This window comes from Peromyscus leucopus, chromosome 7 (genome assembly GCF_004664715.2).
Source record: "Peromyscus leucopus breed LL Stock chromosome 7, UCI_PerLeu_2.1, whole genome shotgun sequence".
Classification (NCBI taxonomy): Eukaryota; Metazoa; Chordata; class Mammalia; order Rodentia; family Cricetidae; genus Peromyscus; species Peromyscus leucopus.
In genome coordinates, this window is record NC_051069.1 from 117035353 (window position 1) to 117049787 (window position 14435).

The following is a 14435-nucleotide window of genomic DNA, read 5'->3' on the forward strand; positions in this document are numbered from 1 at the left end:
TATAGTATTTTATAACCAAATAATAACCTTAAATTTGCATCAATATACAAAAATCCATACCAATGTAAAATATTTGAGATTAACAGTAGCTTTTTAAAGTAGATTCATTAATCTACCCTTTTATTCTATCATTCCTATATCCCCCTATTTTTTTTTTTTTTCAGAAAAAGATCCTCAAATCTAACCTCCCTTGCTTAGTTTCTCCCCTTACCATGGTCAATTACAATTTGCAACCAACACCCCTAAATGATAGCAAACGTCCATAACCCACCAAATGACAAACCACCCACCCCACCTCTTGGGAATGTGAACATCATGTTCTTAAAATTCTTTTCTGTTGTCTGGGGGTAATGGTATCTTTAGGGGAAACCTGAGAAAATTGGAATAATGGTCAAGTCCTGGGAAAACTAGCCGTAACATTTATTGTCCAGTCTCTACATAATGGGAAAATGCAAAGCTTATCTGAAGTTCCTAGCTAGATTGGTTTGTAAGGCTGGACTCTCTCAGCTAGCATCTTTAAAGTTGTCCTGAGCAGTTTGTAGTCCAAAACTGGGCTTTGGGTGGTGTTTGTCAGTTTAATGGTATTACTACAATCCAGGTAGAGTGGTCGTTGAGGGGCCCTATCATCCTTTAGAGACTTCAAAAGTCACTGTTAGAAATGGTTACCATTCACTGCAGGAAACTCAAACATTGTAATATGTCACATGTAGCAGATCTCATAGAGGTTAAAAGATCACAATCTATTAAGCATATCCAAGGTGCACAAATTTAATTCCTAATTACCTGCTTCAAGCTCAAGTCCAAAATAATGTACAAGAAGCTAGGTGAAGCCTATTCCTAGAATTAGTTAGTATGACCACTAATATCACAATAGGAAGTTTAAATATACATGTTCTTACAATTTTAAAGCTAAAATTTATAACTTAGAGATTAGTGGCAATAGAATAGTCCCTAATTTTGGGTTTCTTCTGTCCCATACCAGGTGGCTCTTCTGACATGAGACAGAGATTTTGGATTTTCTTTGAACAAGTACACTCCAACTCTAAAGTCAACTTTGATTTTTAATTGAATTGGGACCACAAAAAGACCATTTGCCTTTTATATTTGTAAAGAGCAACAGAAATAACAATTTGGGAAGACTTATGAAATTTTATTCTGTTGGAAATGTAATATATCATTAGGCCAATTTTACTCTTTTTCTTGAGACAGTTTTGTCAGGATAATTCATCCTCTTCAGATGTCTCATTTGTCCAGTGGTCTTCAGATTCCTTAATTGAATGCTTTCATTTTCCTGGTAAACAAAAAGAAAACCCTGCCCCCACCCTAGCTTTGGGGAATTCCTTTTCTGTCAGATTATATCTTTGTTAAGACAAAATCTTTTGTGACAACAGAAAAAGCATTATCTTTTACTAATAAAAAATTTTGGCATATTAAATGGAAGGCATTTGTTAGTCTTATAAGTTAGTTTATATTGAATGACCAAGCCATTTGATGAACTATTGCCTCTCCTAGTCAAGAGGTCTCTCATGTTTGAATCTAATCTTTATCAATCTTGATGGTATACATACCTTCTCTTCTCTTTTGGAAACAAAAGCAAAACTTCTTCCCCAACATAATTCATATGCTAGTTTCCATTCTGAGGTCAACACATCTTCAAAATATATAGGCTGATTTAATTCAGGAGGTTTTTTTTTTTCTATTATTCAACATCTCTCTGCAGCCACTGTTTCTGTCTCATTAGCATTTAGAAAATTTAAAGTTAATAAGGCATTATACAATCTATATCTGGGGGTCTTTATTGCCCCTTTGTGTTTATTAAGCATATCTTTTAAAGTGTGATTAGATCTTTCTATAATTGCTTGTCCTATAGGATTGTGTGGTATACCCATAATATGCTTTATGTTGTAATATGCAAAAAAAGTATGTTTCATTTTACCGGAGACATATGTTAGAGCATTATTAGTCTTAATTTATACAGGTATCACCATAACAGCCATGACTTCTAATAAATGTGTAATTACAGAATCAGCCTTTTCAGAACTTAAAGCAGTGGCCCATTGAAATCCTGAATATGTATTTATGGTATAGTGCACATAATTTAATTTTCCAAACTCTGCAAAATGAAACACATCCATTTGCCAAATTTCATTTCTTTGAGTACCTTTTGGGTTAGTTCCTGCAGGTGGTGGGATTTGATTATACAAAGAACAAGTAGGATAATTACTTTGGCTTGTTGCCAAGTGATAGAAAAATCTTTTTTCAGATGTTTGCTATTAATGTGGTGTTTCTTATGAAATTCTGAGGCTTCTAGCACATTTCTTACCAATATCTGATCAACTTCATCATTACCTTGTACTAGAGAGCCTGGTAGACTCATATGAGATCTGGTATGCGTTGTATACAAGGGAAGATTTCTATTTGATTATTTGTTGTAGTTGAATAGATAACAAAGTTAATTCTGAATCATCTGGAATAAATTTAGCAGTTTCAATATGTAAAACAACTCTTTCTGCATATTGAGAGAAACTGTATTAAGAGGTTTTGAAAATTCTAATAATACCATGAGATAGAATATAATTCTGATTTATGAACTGAATCATAAAGGCTTTGAGCCACATTACTTATTTTTCCGGGTTTATAACCTGCCTTTTCTCCAGGCAGTGGTGGCGCATGCCTTTAATCCCAGCACTCAGGAGGCAGAGCCAGGTAGATCTCTGTGAGTTCGAGGCCAGCCTGGGCTACCAAGTAATTTCCAGGAAAGGCGCAAAGCTACACAGAGAAACCCTGTCTCGAAAAACCAAAATAATAATAATAATAATAATAATAATAATAATAATAATAACCTGCCTTTTCTAGTTTATTTGCATCAGTATAGAATGTAGGGGCTCCAGAAATTGGAGTACCTTTTATTATATGAAAGAGAATATAAAAAGAAATTACATTTCTTTTTATAAACTGAAGTCTCTTGCTTTTAGGACATTAGTTACTAAAATCTCTCCCAGAAAATAGCTGTAAGCACTTTGCCAGTTTTCATGTTCTGCCCATAATGAGGCAATTTCATCATTAGCAAAAGTTACCACTGTTGTGGAATAACATTTTTGTACACTGTGAAGATGTGTTACTTGGATTAGCTTAATAAAAAGCTGAATAGCCAATAGCTAGGCAGGATTTGGGGGGCAGAGAAGATTCTGGGGAGAAGGGGGAGATGCCAAAAGACACAGAGCAATCAGGATGGGCAATATGGAGATGAGGTACTAAAGCCTTGAGACAGAAAGTAAATTAATAGAAATGGGTTAATTTAAGTTATAAGAGCTAGTTAGAAACAAACCTAAGCTATTGGCTGAGCTTTCATAATTGATAATAAGTCTCCATGTCATGATGGGAGGTGGTAGCTGGTGGGACAGAGGAAGACTTGAAACACACCACAATTTCTCCTGGGTCTATTCTTGCTAACTGACAAAGTCCTAATTTTCCTTTCAGAATCAATTCAGACAGCTTTTCTACATAGGTCTTTAATTTTTTTTTACTCTGTGTGGTTATATATATATATATATATCCATTCTAAGATATTATTTTTGTTCTGTATAAGAATTCCTATGGGAAAAAAAGTAGAAGGCAAAATGACTAAAATACAATCAAGCTTTGGATCCAAGTAATCCACATGTTCTTCCTGTAATTTCTTTTCTCCTAGAGCCAATTCCCTCTCAGCCTCATCTGATAATTTTCTTGAACTATTTAAATCCTTATCACCTTGTAGGGTTTGAAATATATTACTTAGTTTTTAAGTTTTTAATCCAGTTGTAGGCTATAGTCAGTTAATATCTCTCAGCAAGTTTTGAAAATCATTAAGAGTTCGTAACTGATCTCTCCTGGTTTAAACTTTCTGTAGTTGAATTTTCTGTAAACCTATTTTATATCCCAAACAATCAATAGAATCTCCTCTTTGTGTTTTTTCAGGAGCAATTTGTAATCCCCAACAAGGCAAAATCCCCTTTACTTCATCAAACATTTTTTCTAATGTATCTGTGCCTGAATCAGCCAATAAGATATCATTCATATAATGGTAAATTAGATTGATGAAACTGTTTATGAATTAGTTTTAGTGGCTGTCATACAAAATATTGGCTTAAGGTGGGGTTGTTTAATTCTTTGTGGAAGAATCTTCCAATGGTATCTTTTAACAGGTTGGGAATTATTATAAGTAGGCACTGTGAAAGCACATTTTTCTCTATCCTGTTCTTGTGAAGGTGCAGTAAAAAAGCAGTCTTTGAAAACAATTGCTATAATAGACCATCCTTTAGGCAATAAAGAAATCAAGGGAATTCCAAGCTATAAGGAGTCCATTGGCTAAATCACCTTACTTATGGCTCTTAAATCTGTTAACATTCTCCATTTTCCAGATTTACTCTAATGAAAAATACAGAATTCCAAGGATTAGCTGATATTTCAATATGTTGTGCATTTAACTGTTCCTGTACTAGCTGTTCTAGTGCCTGTGGTTTTTCTGATGCCAAAGGTCATTGTTCCACCCACACAGGTTAGTCAGTTACCATTTTAAAGGTAGGGCTGTTGGCACCTTTGAAAGACCAGCAGCTGTTATGCCCTGCTTATGTCCAACTTGAACAGTCTGTGACCATCCTTGATTATACCTTTTCAGAAGCATTCCTTATTTTATAGTTTGTTTCTGAGACTGGGGGGATGTTAATCTGTGTTTTCCATTGTTGCAACAAATCACATCCCCATAAATTCATTGCTATGTTAACTACATATGGTTTTAATTTTCCTATCTGTCCTTCTGGCCATATTCACTTGACCAATCCTGTACTTTGTTTGGAAATATAGCTCCAATCCCTAGAAGTTGAACATTTACCTACTGAAGAGGCCAACCTGGATGCCAAGATTTTGGTGAAAATTATTGTTACATCTGTACCTATGTCTATCAAACTCTCAATTTCTATTCCATTTATTCATACTTTTTTAGCTTTGATCTTTGATCATTTATAGAAGTTTACCAAAATACTTGCTTTATGGTTTCTCCTGTTTTGTTTTATCTACTGATGCTGTTCTGGCACCCAGAGCAGTGTGGTTTTTAATAACAGGCATTAAATCTTTTAATTGCTCTGTGGAGGGATTTTTCCAATGCTAGTGGGAAATGATTGAACTAAATTTGATATTGGGACCTGCAGGAGGTCCCTTAGGTTGTTTCCTAATGGCAAAAAGTTACCTTGCCTGTCGCTTGTTTATCTGCATTTATTAGTCCAATGCCACCTTTTCCACACCTTCTGCATATTCCGGAAGGTTGGGGCCTTCTGTTTGGATTATTTCTAGAATAAACATTGTTTCTAGAATCACCTTGCCTATAGTCCCTTTTCAGATGACCTTGTCTACCACAATTAAAACATCTAACATTTTTATTTTTCTTGATATTTTTAGAAAGCAGTGCTCCTATCCAAGTATCGTTAGAAGTGTGGGGCCCAATATCAACTGTATTTCAGATTCATTCTTCTATGGGTGCTGACCTTGCCTTAAAGGCCTAATCACACCTTTACATTCTGAATTAGCATTTCAAAAGCAAAAGATTTAATTAATATTTGTCTAACTTCTGGATCTGATAGAATTCTATTAATAGCTGAAATCAATCTTTGTAAAAAAAATCAATGAAGTCTTCTTTGGGCCTCATATAATTTTAGTAAATGACTCAGTCCTCTTTCCTGATTCTTCAATGTTGTCCCAAGCATCCAAAGCTGCTATACAGCATAGAACCAAGATGCTATCATCTAATATAGACTATCTTTGCAAATCAGAAAACTGGCCCTCACCGAGAAGCTGGTCTTGGGAAATTTCATTACCTCTAGCCCTAGTTTGTTGTTCTATGACCTCTTTCTCTTCCTCTCTCCACCGTGTTTTCCATTGTAACTGAGGACCAGCTTCCAATATTGCTGTAACTAAATGCTTCCAGTCTTGAGGAATAATTCTGTTCCTAGTTGCTCATAAAGGTAACATCTGCTTCACAAAGGATGAATGCATACCATATAAAATGACTGCTTCCTTAAATCTTCTCAAATATAACATTTCTATAGGATTCCAGCTAACTTCTTAATAGCCTTGGGGGTGCCTAACATCTGGTGGTCATTCTTGTATGGTAACTGGATAAGTTAAGATTTGTTTTCTAACCTTAGGCTGCTCCTCTTCAGTTTTATAATGCAATAGTGCAGTAGGTTCTGCTCTGAATTCCTGTCTGTATGTGAATATTTTTCTTATTTTCATTTGTAGCTCATTCTAAGGCTTTTATCTTATCAGTAGTAAGTCTCTCTAAAGCTTCTATCTTATCAAATTACCATATTTGGCACAATTATCAAACCACTTTTTAAAGGAGAAAATATTAATTACCAAACTGATAGTAATTACAATTGACATTATACCAATCCCAGCTAGGTCATTTTCCCCCTCATTTACATTTTTTCATCAAACTATCCATAGTAGCATTATACAGGGTGCTAGCACCCTGCATTGTGATGTTTCCCATTCTTAACGTGGGAAAGATCTCTCCTGAAGAATTTCCCAAGTATCTCAAGTCTGCTAACTTCTCCTGTCCACTGTGTTGGTGGAAAAGTCAAGCCCCTCCCACACTTTCCAAATTCAAGCCCACTTTTCGGAGTCCTGGCAAGCAGCAGCCAGCTGCTGTGAATGCTTGTGCAGAGAGGCACAGAGGGCAACTTCAGCAGAGCTGGCTGGTGTGACCCCTCTATTGGTATAGACATGCCTCTTGCTGGAGGACCAAAATGCTGTTTACCTTCATCACAGTGGCTGAGCTTTAAACTACTGTGGAGACCCACAGAGGTTTCTTAGTGAGAACTTAGTCAGGGCCTGAGAAGCTGAGCTTGCTTTACCCAGCAGGACTGCATAAGGCGATGATTTGACCACAGGCGTGGTTACCAGGTGTTTAGAAGGGTCTACACTTGGCTGTGCGTTGTGCTTTGGTCTAGCAAGAGGGAGGCTTTTTGCCCTGCCCTTTTGGCATTGTTTAAAAAAAAAAAACCCTTTTGAATAAATGGAAAAGGCCATTGGGTATTGACCCAGGTCCTCCCAAAGCTATCCTGTGTGTCTGTCTTTCTCCTCTTCGCTTTCTTTCTATTTAATTTTTTTTTTGGGAGGGGGGAGCTGAGGATCGAACCCAGGGCCTTGCACTTGCTAGGCAAGTGCTCTACCACTGAGCTAAATCCCCAACCCCCTCTAATATTTTCTTATCCCTCTCTCCTCCTCATAAGAACCCTTGAAAAGGTGGGAGCTGGCCTCCCACAAATTACTAGTGGCTCTGCCACTCGGGCTGTAGCCCGGAGGAATTCTGTTTCCCCAGACAATGAGGTACTTCTAACTAAATCTCTATTGTTCTAATAAAACTCAAAGGCTAGGATGAAAACCTGCCAGCTCAGAGAGTTAGAGTAGCAAATGGCTAACTTTCTCTCTTTGCTGGCGTCCCTGGAAGCTTCTTTCACACTGCCCCAACTTAAAAAGCTCAGGCTACACTCCTCCCTGCTACTTCCTGTCAACTAGTTGCTAACTCTGCCTCTCTGAGCCAAGTTAATTTTATTTAATTAATGCAAATATAACACATCTTTACATAGTTAAACTAATGCAGCATAAACAAATGTAACACATCTTTGCAAATATTTTACAACAGGCATCAGATCCCCTGGGACTGGAGTAACAGTTGCAAACTGCCATGAGGGTACTGGAAACTGAACCTTGGTCCTCTGAAAGAGCAGCCAGTGCTCTTAACTGCTGAGCTATCTCTCCAGCCCCTTACATTTTTTTCCTGAAACAGGGTTTCTCTGTGTAACAGTTCTGGCTGTCCTGGAACTAGATTTGTAGACAAGGCTGACCTGGAATTCATAGAGATCCACCTGCTTCTGCCTCTAGAGTGCTGGGATTAAAGGTGTGTGCCATTACCACCCAACAATCTTACATTTTTTTTTGGAATATATTTTTATGTGCTCTTTGAGAATTTCATACATGTATGTATACAATGTGTTTCACTTTATCCATTCCCCATTCCCCTCCTCCTCCAACTTCTCCTGAATCCCGTAGACACGTGCTCCTTGACTGAGCATGCTTAGGGATGAGCTTCTTAACCTGAGATTGATTAGAAGTAGTCCAACCACCATATGAGTATGTCTAGACTCCCTAAATAAAATCCCATGTTTCCTTTGCTGAGGAAGAACATTGCTTTGGAAATGACCCTGTGCTCTCCTTGTCTGCTGCAGATGTTAAATCCTTCCCTGCTCTTTCATATCATGACTGTGCTTATTCTGGCTCTGTACTCACTAAGATACAAACCCATCCTCGTCAGTTCCAGCTGTGTTCCAAAGGTGGCCGAGGTTGTACCTCACACTGTTGGCTGAACTTGGGCATGTGTAAGAGTCACCCAAGTGGCACTGGTTTTGAAAGCATGAAGGGGTCATGAAAAGCAACTGAGTTTTGGCACTGAAGGAGGCCATTGAAGATGGTACAGGCTCAGTAGCAGTTGAAGCCTCAGGATTAAAGGATTCATAGAGAGAAGTTGAGGCTTGGTACTATGAAGAGAGCCCAGGAGAGGCTATTGATGAAAGTGCAGCCCAGTTGCAGCAGAGACCCCAGGATTTTAGAGATGCCAGGACCATGGGATGACCACCAAGAACAGCAGCAGCCATGGAGTGAAGCTAGCCTGAGCCTGGAAGATAATCTGAGTGTGTTGCAGAGCTAGAAGCTGGAGAAGTGACTCGGGCCCTTTGGAGGAACCCAGAAGACATGAGTGAATCCCAGATATTGGACATTGAGTGATTTATACTGTTGGAGTTTGGTTTTACTTTGACATGACTGTGACTGTGCCCTGGTTTTTCCCTCTTTAAATAAAGTATGTAGCTTATTTTTTATTTTACAGGAGTCCACAGTTGAGAGACAATTCTAAAAAAGACTTTGGATTTTGTTTGTTTTGAGACAGGGTTTCTCTGTGTCCTGGCTGTCCTGGAACTCATTCTGTAGACCAGGCTGGTCTTGAACTCACAGAGATTCACTGCCTCTGCCTCCTGAGTGCTGGGATTAAAGGCATGCACCACCACCACCCATCTAGAGACTGTATTTTTTTAATTAGTTAATTTATTTTATGTATATGAGTGCTCTCTCTGCATGTACACCTTTATGCAAGAAGAGGGTATCAGGTCCCACTATAGGTGGTTGTGAGCCACCATGTGGTTGCTGGGAATTGAACTCAGGACCTATGGAAGAGCAGCCAATGCTCTTAACTTCTGAACCATCTCTCTAGCCTGAAACTATATTTTTTTTACAGTTCTTGAATTTGTAAGACTGTGGGATTTTTTAATGATTTTTTTATTTTTATTTTTGTATGAATTGATGTTTTTCCTGAATTTTTGTCTGTGTGAGGATATTGGATTACCTGGAGCTGGAGTTAAAGTTATGAGGTGCCATGCAGGTGCTGGAAATTGAACCCAGTTACTCTGGAAGAATGGCCAGAGGTCTTAACCGTGGAGCCATCTCTCTAGCCCCGACTGTGAGACTTTTTAAGTTTGTAAAAAAAAAAAAAAAAAATTGAGATAGGGTTTCTTTGTGTATCCCTGGCTGTCCTGGAACTTGCTCTGTGGGCCAGACTGGCCTCAAACTCACAGAGAGGCATGCACCACCACTGCCCTTGAAAAAATGTGATGTGATGTTTATATTAATATGTGATCTTGGGGATGAACAAGAAAAGAAAAGTTGTGGGTTACAGTGATGTGTTTGTGTGTTAAGTTGACAAAGGGTCAATTGTACTGGATAATTTTATGTTAGCTTTTCACAAGTTAAAGTCATCTGAGACAATGGAACCTTAAATAAGAAAACGCCTCCATAAGATCTGGCTGTAGACAAGCCTCTAGGGAGTTTTTTAAACTAATTATTAATGAGGCCCAACCCATTGTGTTTGGTCCCCCAGGCTAGATTGTATAAGAAAGCAGGCTATGGGCTGGAGAGATGGCTCAGAGGTTAAGAGCACCGACTGCTCTTCCAGAGGTCCTGAGTTCAATTCCCAGCAACCACATGGTGGCTCACAACCATCTGTAATGAGATCTGGCACCCTCCTCTGTATTCATAATAAATAAATAAATCTTTAAAAAAGGAAGAAAGAAAGAAAGAAAGAAAGAAAGAAAGAAAGAAAGAAAGAGAGAAAGAAAGAAAGAAAGAAAGAGAAAGAAAGCAGGCTAAACAAGCCATGAGGAGCAAGTCAATAAGCAGCATCACTCCATGGCCTCTGCATAGGCTCCTGCCTCCAGGATCCTGTCTTGCTTCAGTTCCTGCCTCCATTGCTTTTGATGACAGACTGTGACATGGAAGGATGAGCTAAATAAACCCTTTCCTCAACAAGTTGCTTTTGGTCATTGTGTTTCATCAGCAATAGTAACCCTAAGGTACTCAAAGACTCCAAACTATGCACACAACTCTTCCCCAGATTTGCCTTGGTAGCATACCTGCAAGCACAGGTAAAGTGTTTTCCAGAAATGCTGACCTGATTAGGGGTCATGAGGTGATATATTATGTCCCCCAATATATTGTGCATCCTAATAAACTTATCTGGGGTCAGAGGACACAACAGTCACTAGATAGACATAGAGACCAGAAAATGGTGGCACACATGCCTTTAGTTCTATCGCTTGGGAGGCAGAGATCCATCTGGATCTCTGTGAATTCAAAGCCACACTGGAAACAGCCAGACATGGTGACTCATGCCTTTAATCCCAGGAAGTGATGGCAGAAAGCAGAAAGGTATATAAGGCATGAAAACCAGGAACTAGAGCTGGTTAAGCTTTTAGGCTGTTAGCAGCAGTTCAGCTGAGATTCATTCGGATGAAGACACAGAGGTTTCCAGTCTGAGGAAACAGGATCAGCTGAGGAATTGGCAAGGTGAAGTAGCTGTGGCTTGTTCTGTCCCTCTGATCTTTCATAATTTACCTCAATACCCAGATTTTTTTTTGTTTGTTTGTTTGTTTGTTTTGGTTTGGTTTGGTTTGGTTTGGTTTTGGTTTTTCGAGACAGGGTTTCTCTGTGTAGCTTTGCACCTTTCCTGGATCTCGATCTGTAGACCAGGATGGCCTCGAACTCCCGAGTGCTGGGATTAAAGGTGTGTGCCACCACCACCCAGCTTCTGTTTTTATTAATAAGACCTTTTAAGATTCGTGCTACAGGGTGGTAAGAACTTTGGTCACTCTACCTGGAGTGCCGTGTGACACTATTCCTGGGAAGACATGAATAAACATCTACTCACTACAATGACAGATCAAAAGTAAGGATGCTACTGAAGTACAACTTGGTGAACCTGTGAGTTTTAATGAAGTTACTTACAGGGAAAGAAATAACTCAAAGGCATCTATATTACTAAAGCCTGAGCTGTGCTCACAAACTGGTCCCAGAGGAGTATTGAAACAGAAGCCTTCATGGACTCTTGGACTTGGGCTGATGAGTTCAAGGCTGGGATGGTGATTTCCCATTTCCTGGTAAGTGTGTGTTAATTTAACAGTTCTGGGATTGAACCCAGCATCTCACACATGCTAAACAAGTGATCTACCACTGAGCCACATCCCTAACTTCATTTTTATTTTTTTTAAAAAAGGATTTACTTTATTTCAGTTCTTAATTATGTGTGTGTCTAACTGTGGGTTTATGAGTGTTCATGAGAGAAGACCAGAAGAGGTCATCAGATCCTCTGGAGCTGGAGTTACAGGAGATTGTGGATTTGGTAACCAAACGAGACTGATGCAAGAACAGCAAGTGTTCTTAATGATAAACCATCTCTCTGGCTCTATATTTTTATTCTTGACATTGGAAGATCACATGCACTTCCCTTCCAAGTTTTTCCCCAGATTCCTTATTTTCAGATGATCCTAACCCACATCTCATCTTCCCCAAAAGGACATATGGATGTTTTGTGTAGATTATCACAGAATAACATCACACAGAATTTCCCCCATAGGTTTGTGATGCTTACAGGGAAGAGGACACACCTTCCAGGCATGTGCTTTGCTGAAGTTCAGGAAACTTGTTCTAATCCCCTTGTGAGAGAATCTCCAGGTTGTTAAGAATGAGGTGCTAGGTCGGCAGGTATCCAGCCTCTGTGGGAAGAAAGTTAAAGCTGGTGAAGCACCTTGGAAGGAGCAGATTTATTTAAAAAAAAAAAAAAAGATAGCATCCAATATGGTACAGATCTCTGTCATAACTGGTCATTAGTCCCAGCCACAGTGCTGGAGGCAGCTTCAGAGAGCAGCTCAAAGGCTTTGAGATGGAGCCCATCCATCTGGAAGTTAGGGTCAGCAGCTGACCTACAATGTCTGACACAGGTGTGATGTGACATCAGGGGACTTGGAAGAGTCCCAGCCAAAGATGCCATTCTATTGGTGAAATTATTAAGGCCACTCCACTTAGTTAAAAGGAATATTTATTTAGTGGGCAACTTACAAAAAGGGAAAGGTAGGTTGCAGGGTCTGGGGAAGGTGAAGTGCAGTCCAGCGGTGTTCTCTGGAGCTCTGCTCGGTCCACCTCTACCATTCAGGTTCCCGGCCCAGAGTGAGAGCTCGCCCATCCAGCTCTTGGGTCTCCAGGCGCCTCCCCTGGCCCTGCCTCATAGGCATGACAGTTGCTAGAGTCTCAATGGGGGTTGGAACTTCCAGATCCAAGCTGGAATGGCTACCCACTACATCTCCCCCTTTTTGTCTAAATAAGAAGGTTCTAAACTAATACAAGACTATATACAAAGGAATGGTTATCAAATGTTGTCCAGGAATAATGAGGGATAATTGACCTAGATAAGATGGAACTACAACCAATGCAAACAATATCAAGCAAGAAACACATACTAAAATCCAGAGAAGTATAGAGCATAGGTAAATGGCATGTTATAAAGATCATTCCAAAAGGTGTCCTATCCTAAAGAACCTGAATCTAATACTTAATATGTTCTATCTAAGTTATTATATATACTAAGTTGTAACTATAACTGCTAGTCTTTAATCCCATCAAAGACCTGAGAAGGAACATAATGGTACCTGAGAAATGGTAGATGGATGCAAGCAACTTTTGGGAATCTTGTAAGAGTAGACGAAGACAGCTAGCAGCCTGGACAGTCACCTAATGTTTCTCAGCATTGTTGGTTCATTCAAATTGGCTACAGGCCTAGAGTATCTGACAGACCATTTTCAGAAGCAGGAATTCTGAAAGATCATCTTACCCTGTCTTGGCAGAGTACAGTGGTCGCTTTCCTTGTGTCCCGCTTGTCCAGAAAGGACAGCATTGAATTTGTACTGTCAGCCGTCAGGACAAGGGCAGTTCTTTGCCCAGTAGGCCATTTTGTGCCAAAAAGACAAACTTCCAAATGGAAATGTCTTAGAAGCCCAACATTCTCTCGGGATCAAATTGGTGCTGCCAGGAGCAATTGTGTCTCATGTCAACAGAATTCTAAGTTATTTAAATGCCATATTCTCTAGGTCTATGAAGTGTTTGAAGATTACCTGTCCATCTGACCTATGTATCTGTAAATCTGGATAACCTAACTAACGTAACTATAGAGATGACAGGCATAGGTGACTATAAATCTATAAGTCTTATCTACTGAAATAACCTAAGGACTAAGGCTTCACGTAAACAAGGTAAACAGTCTATAAGCAAATGTATGGTAAAGAACAATGACTTCAAAATTGTGACAATACACAAGATATTTATAACAGAGGTAGGAATATATAGTGCGATATGCAATATGACAATAATCTTAAATATATATCAATATACCGAATATCCTAAACAGAAGTAGAACATACATAAAGTATGACAGATATAAATTTACATTTGTATCAATATAAAAATATTTCAAATAAGAGTAGAAATATATGTACATTTTAACAAATATAGTTCTGTATTTGTATCAATATACAAATTATCTTAAACAGGAGGATAAAAATAGTTTACATTTGTATCAACATATAAGAATCCATAACAGTACAAATTACAGTGCAAATTATCTAAGGTTGGTATTTTACTAAATTTGTTTACTAGTATATACAATGATCTACCATCATATCTTATATCTATCCATTCCATTTCTTCTTTCCCCCCCTTTTTTTTTAGAATAGTAAGTCTAATATTTTCTTCCACCCCCAACCCTATAACCATCATCTATAACCCTGAGAATTATGAAACCTAAGGGAGAAGGGGCATCATTTTTTTAGAATTGCTTCCTGCCATTTAGGGGGTGATGTTATCTCTGTTGGGTACTGTGAGAAAGCTCAGGTAGTTAAGTTAAATCTCAGACTAACTGTAGGTTCTGTAGCAAGTTTTAGAGTGATGGGTAAAATTGTCTGAAATTCTGGCAAGAAGTGTAGTATGATGATTACCATGGCATCATTCTGGATTGGGTAGAGTTG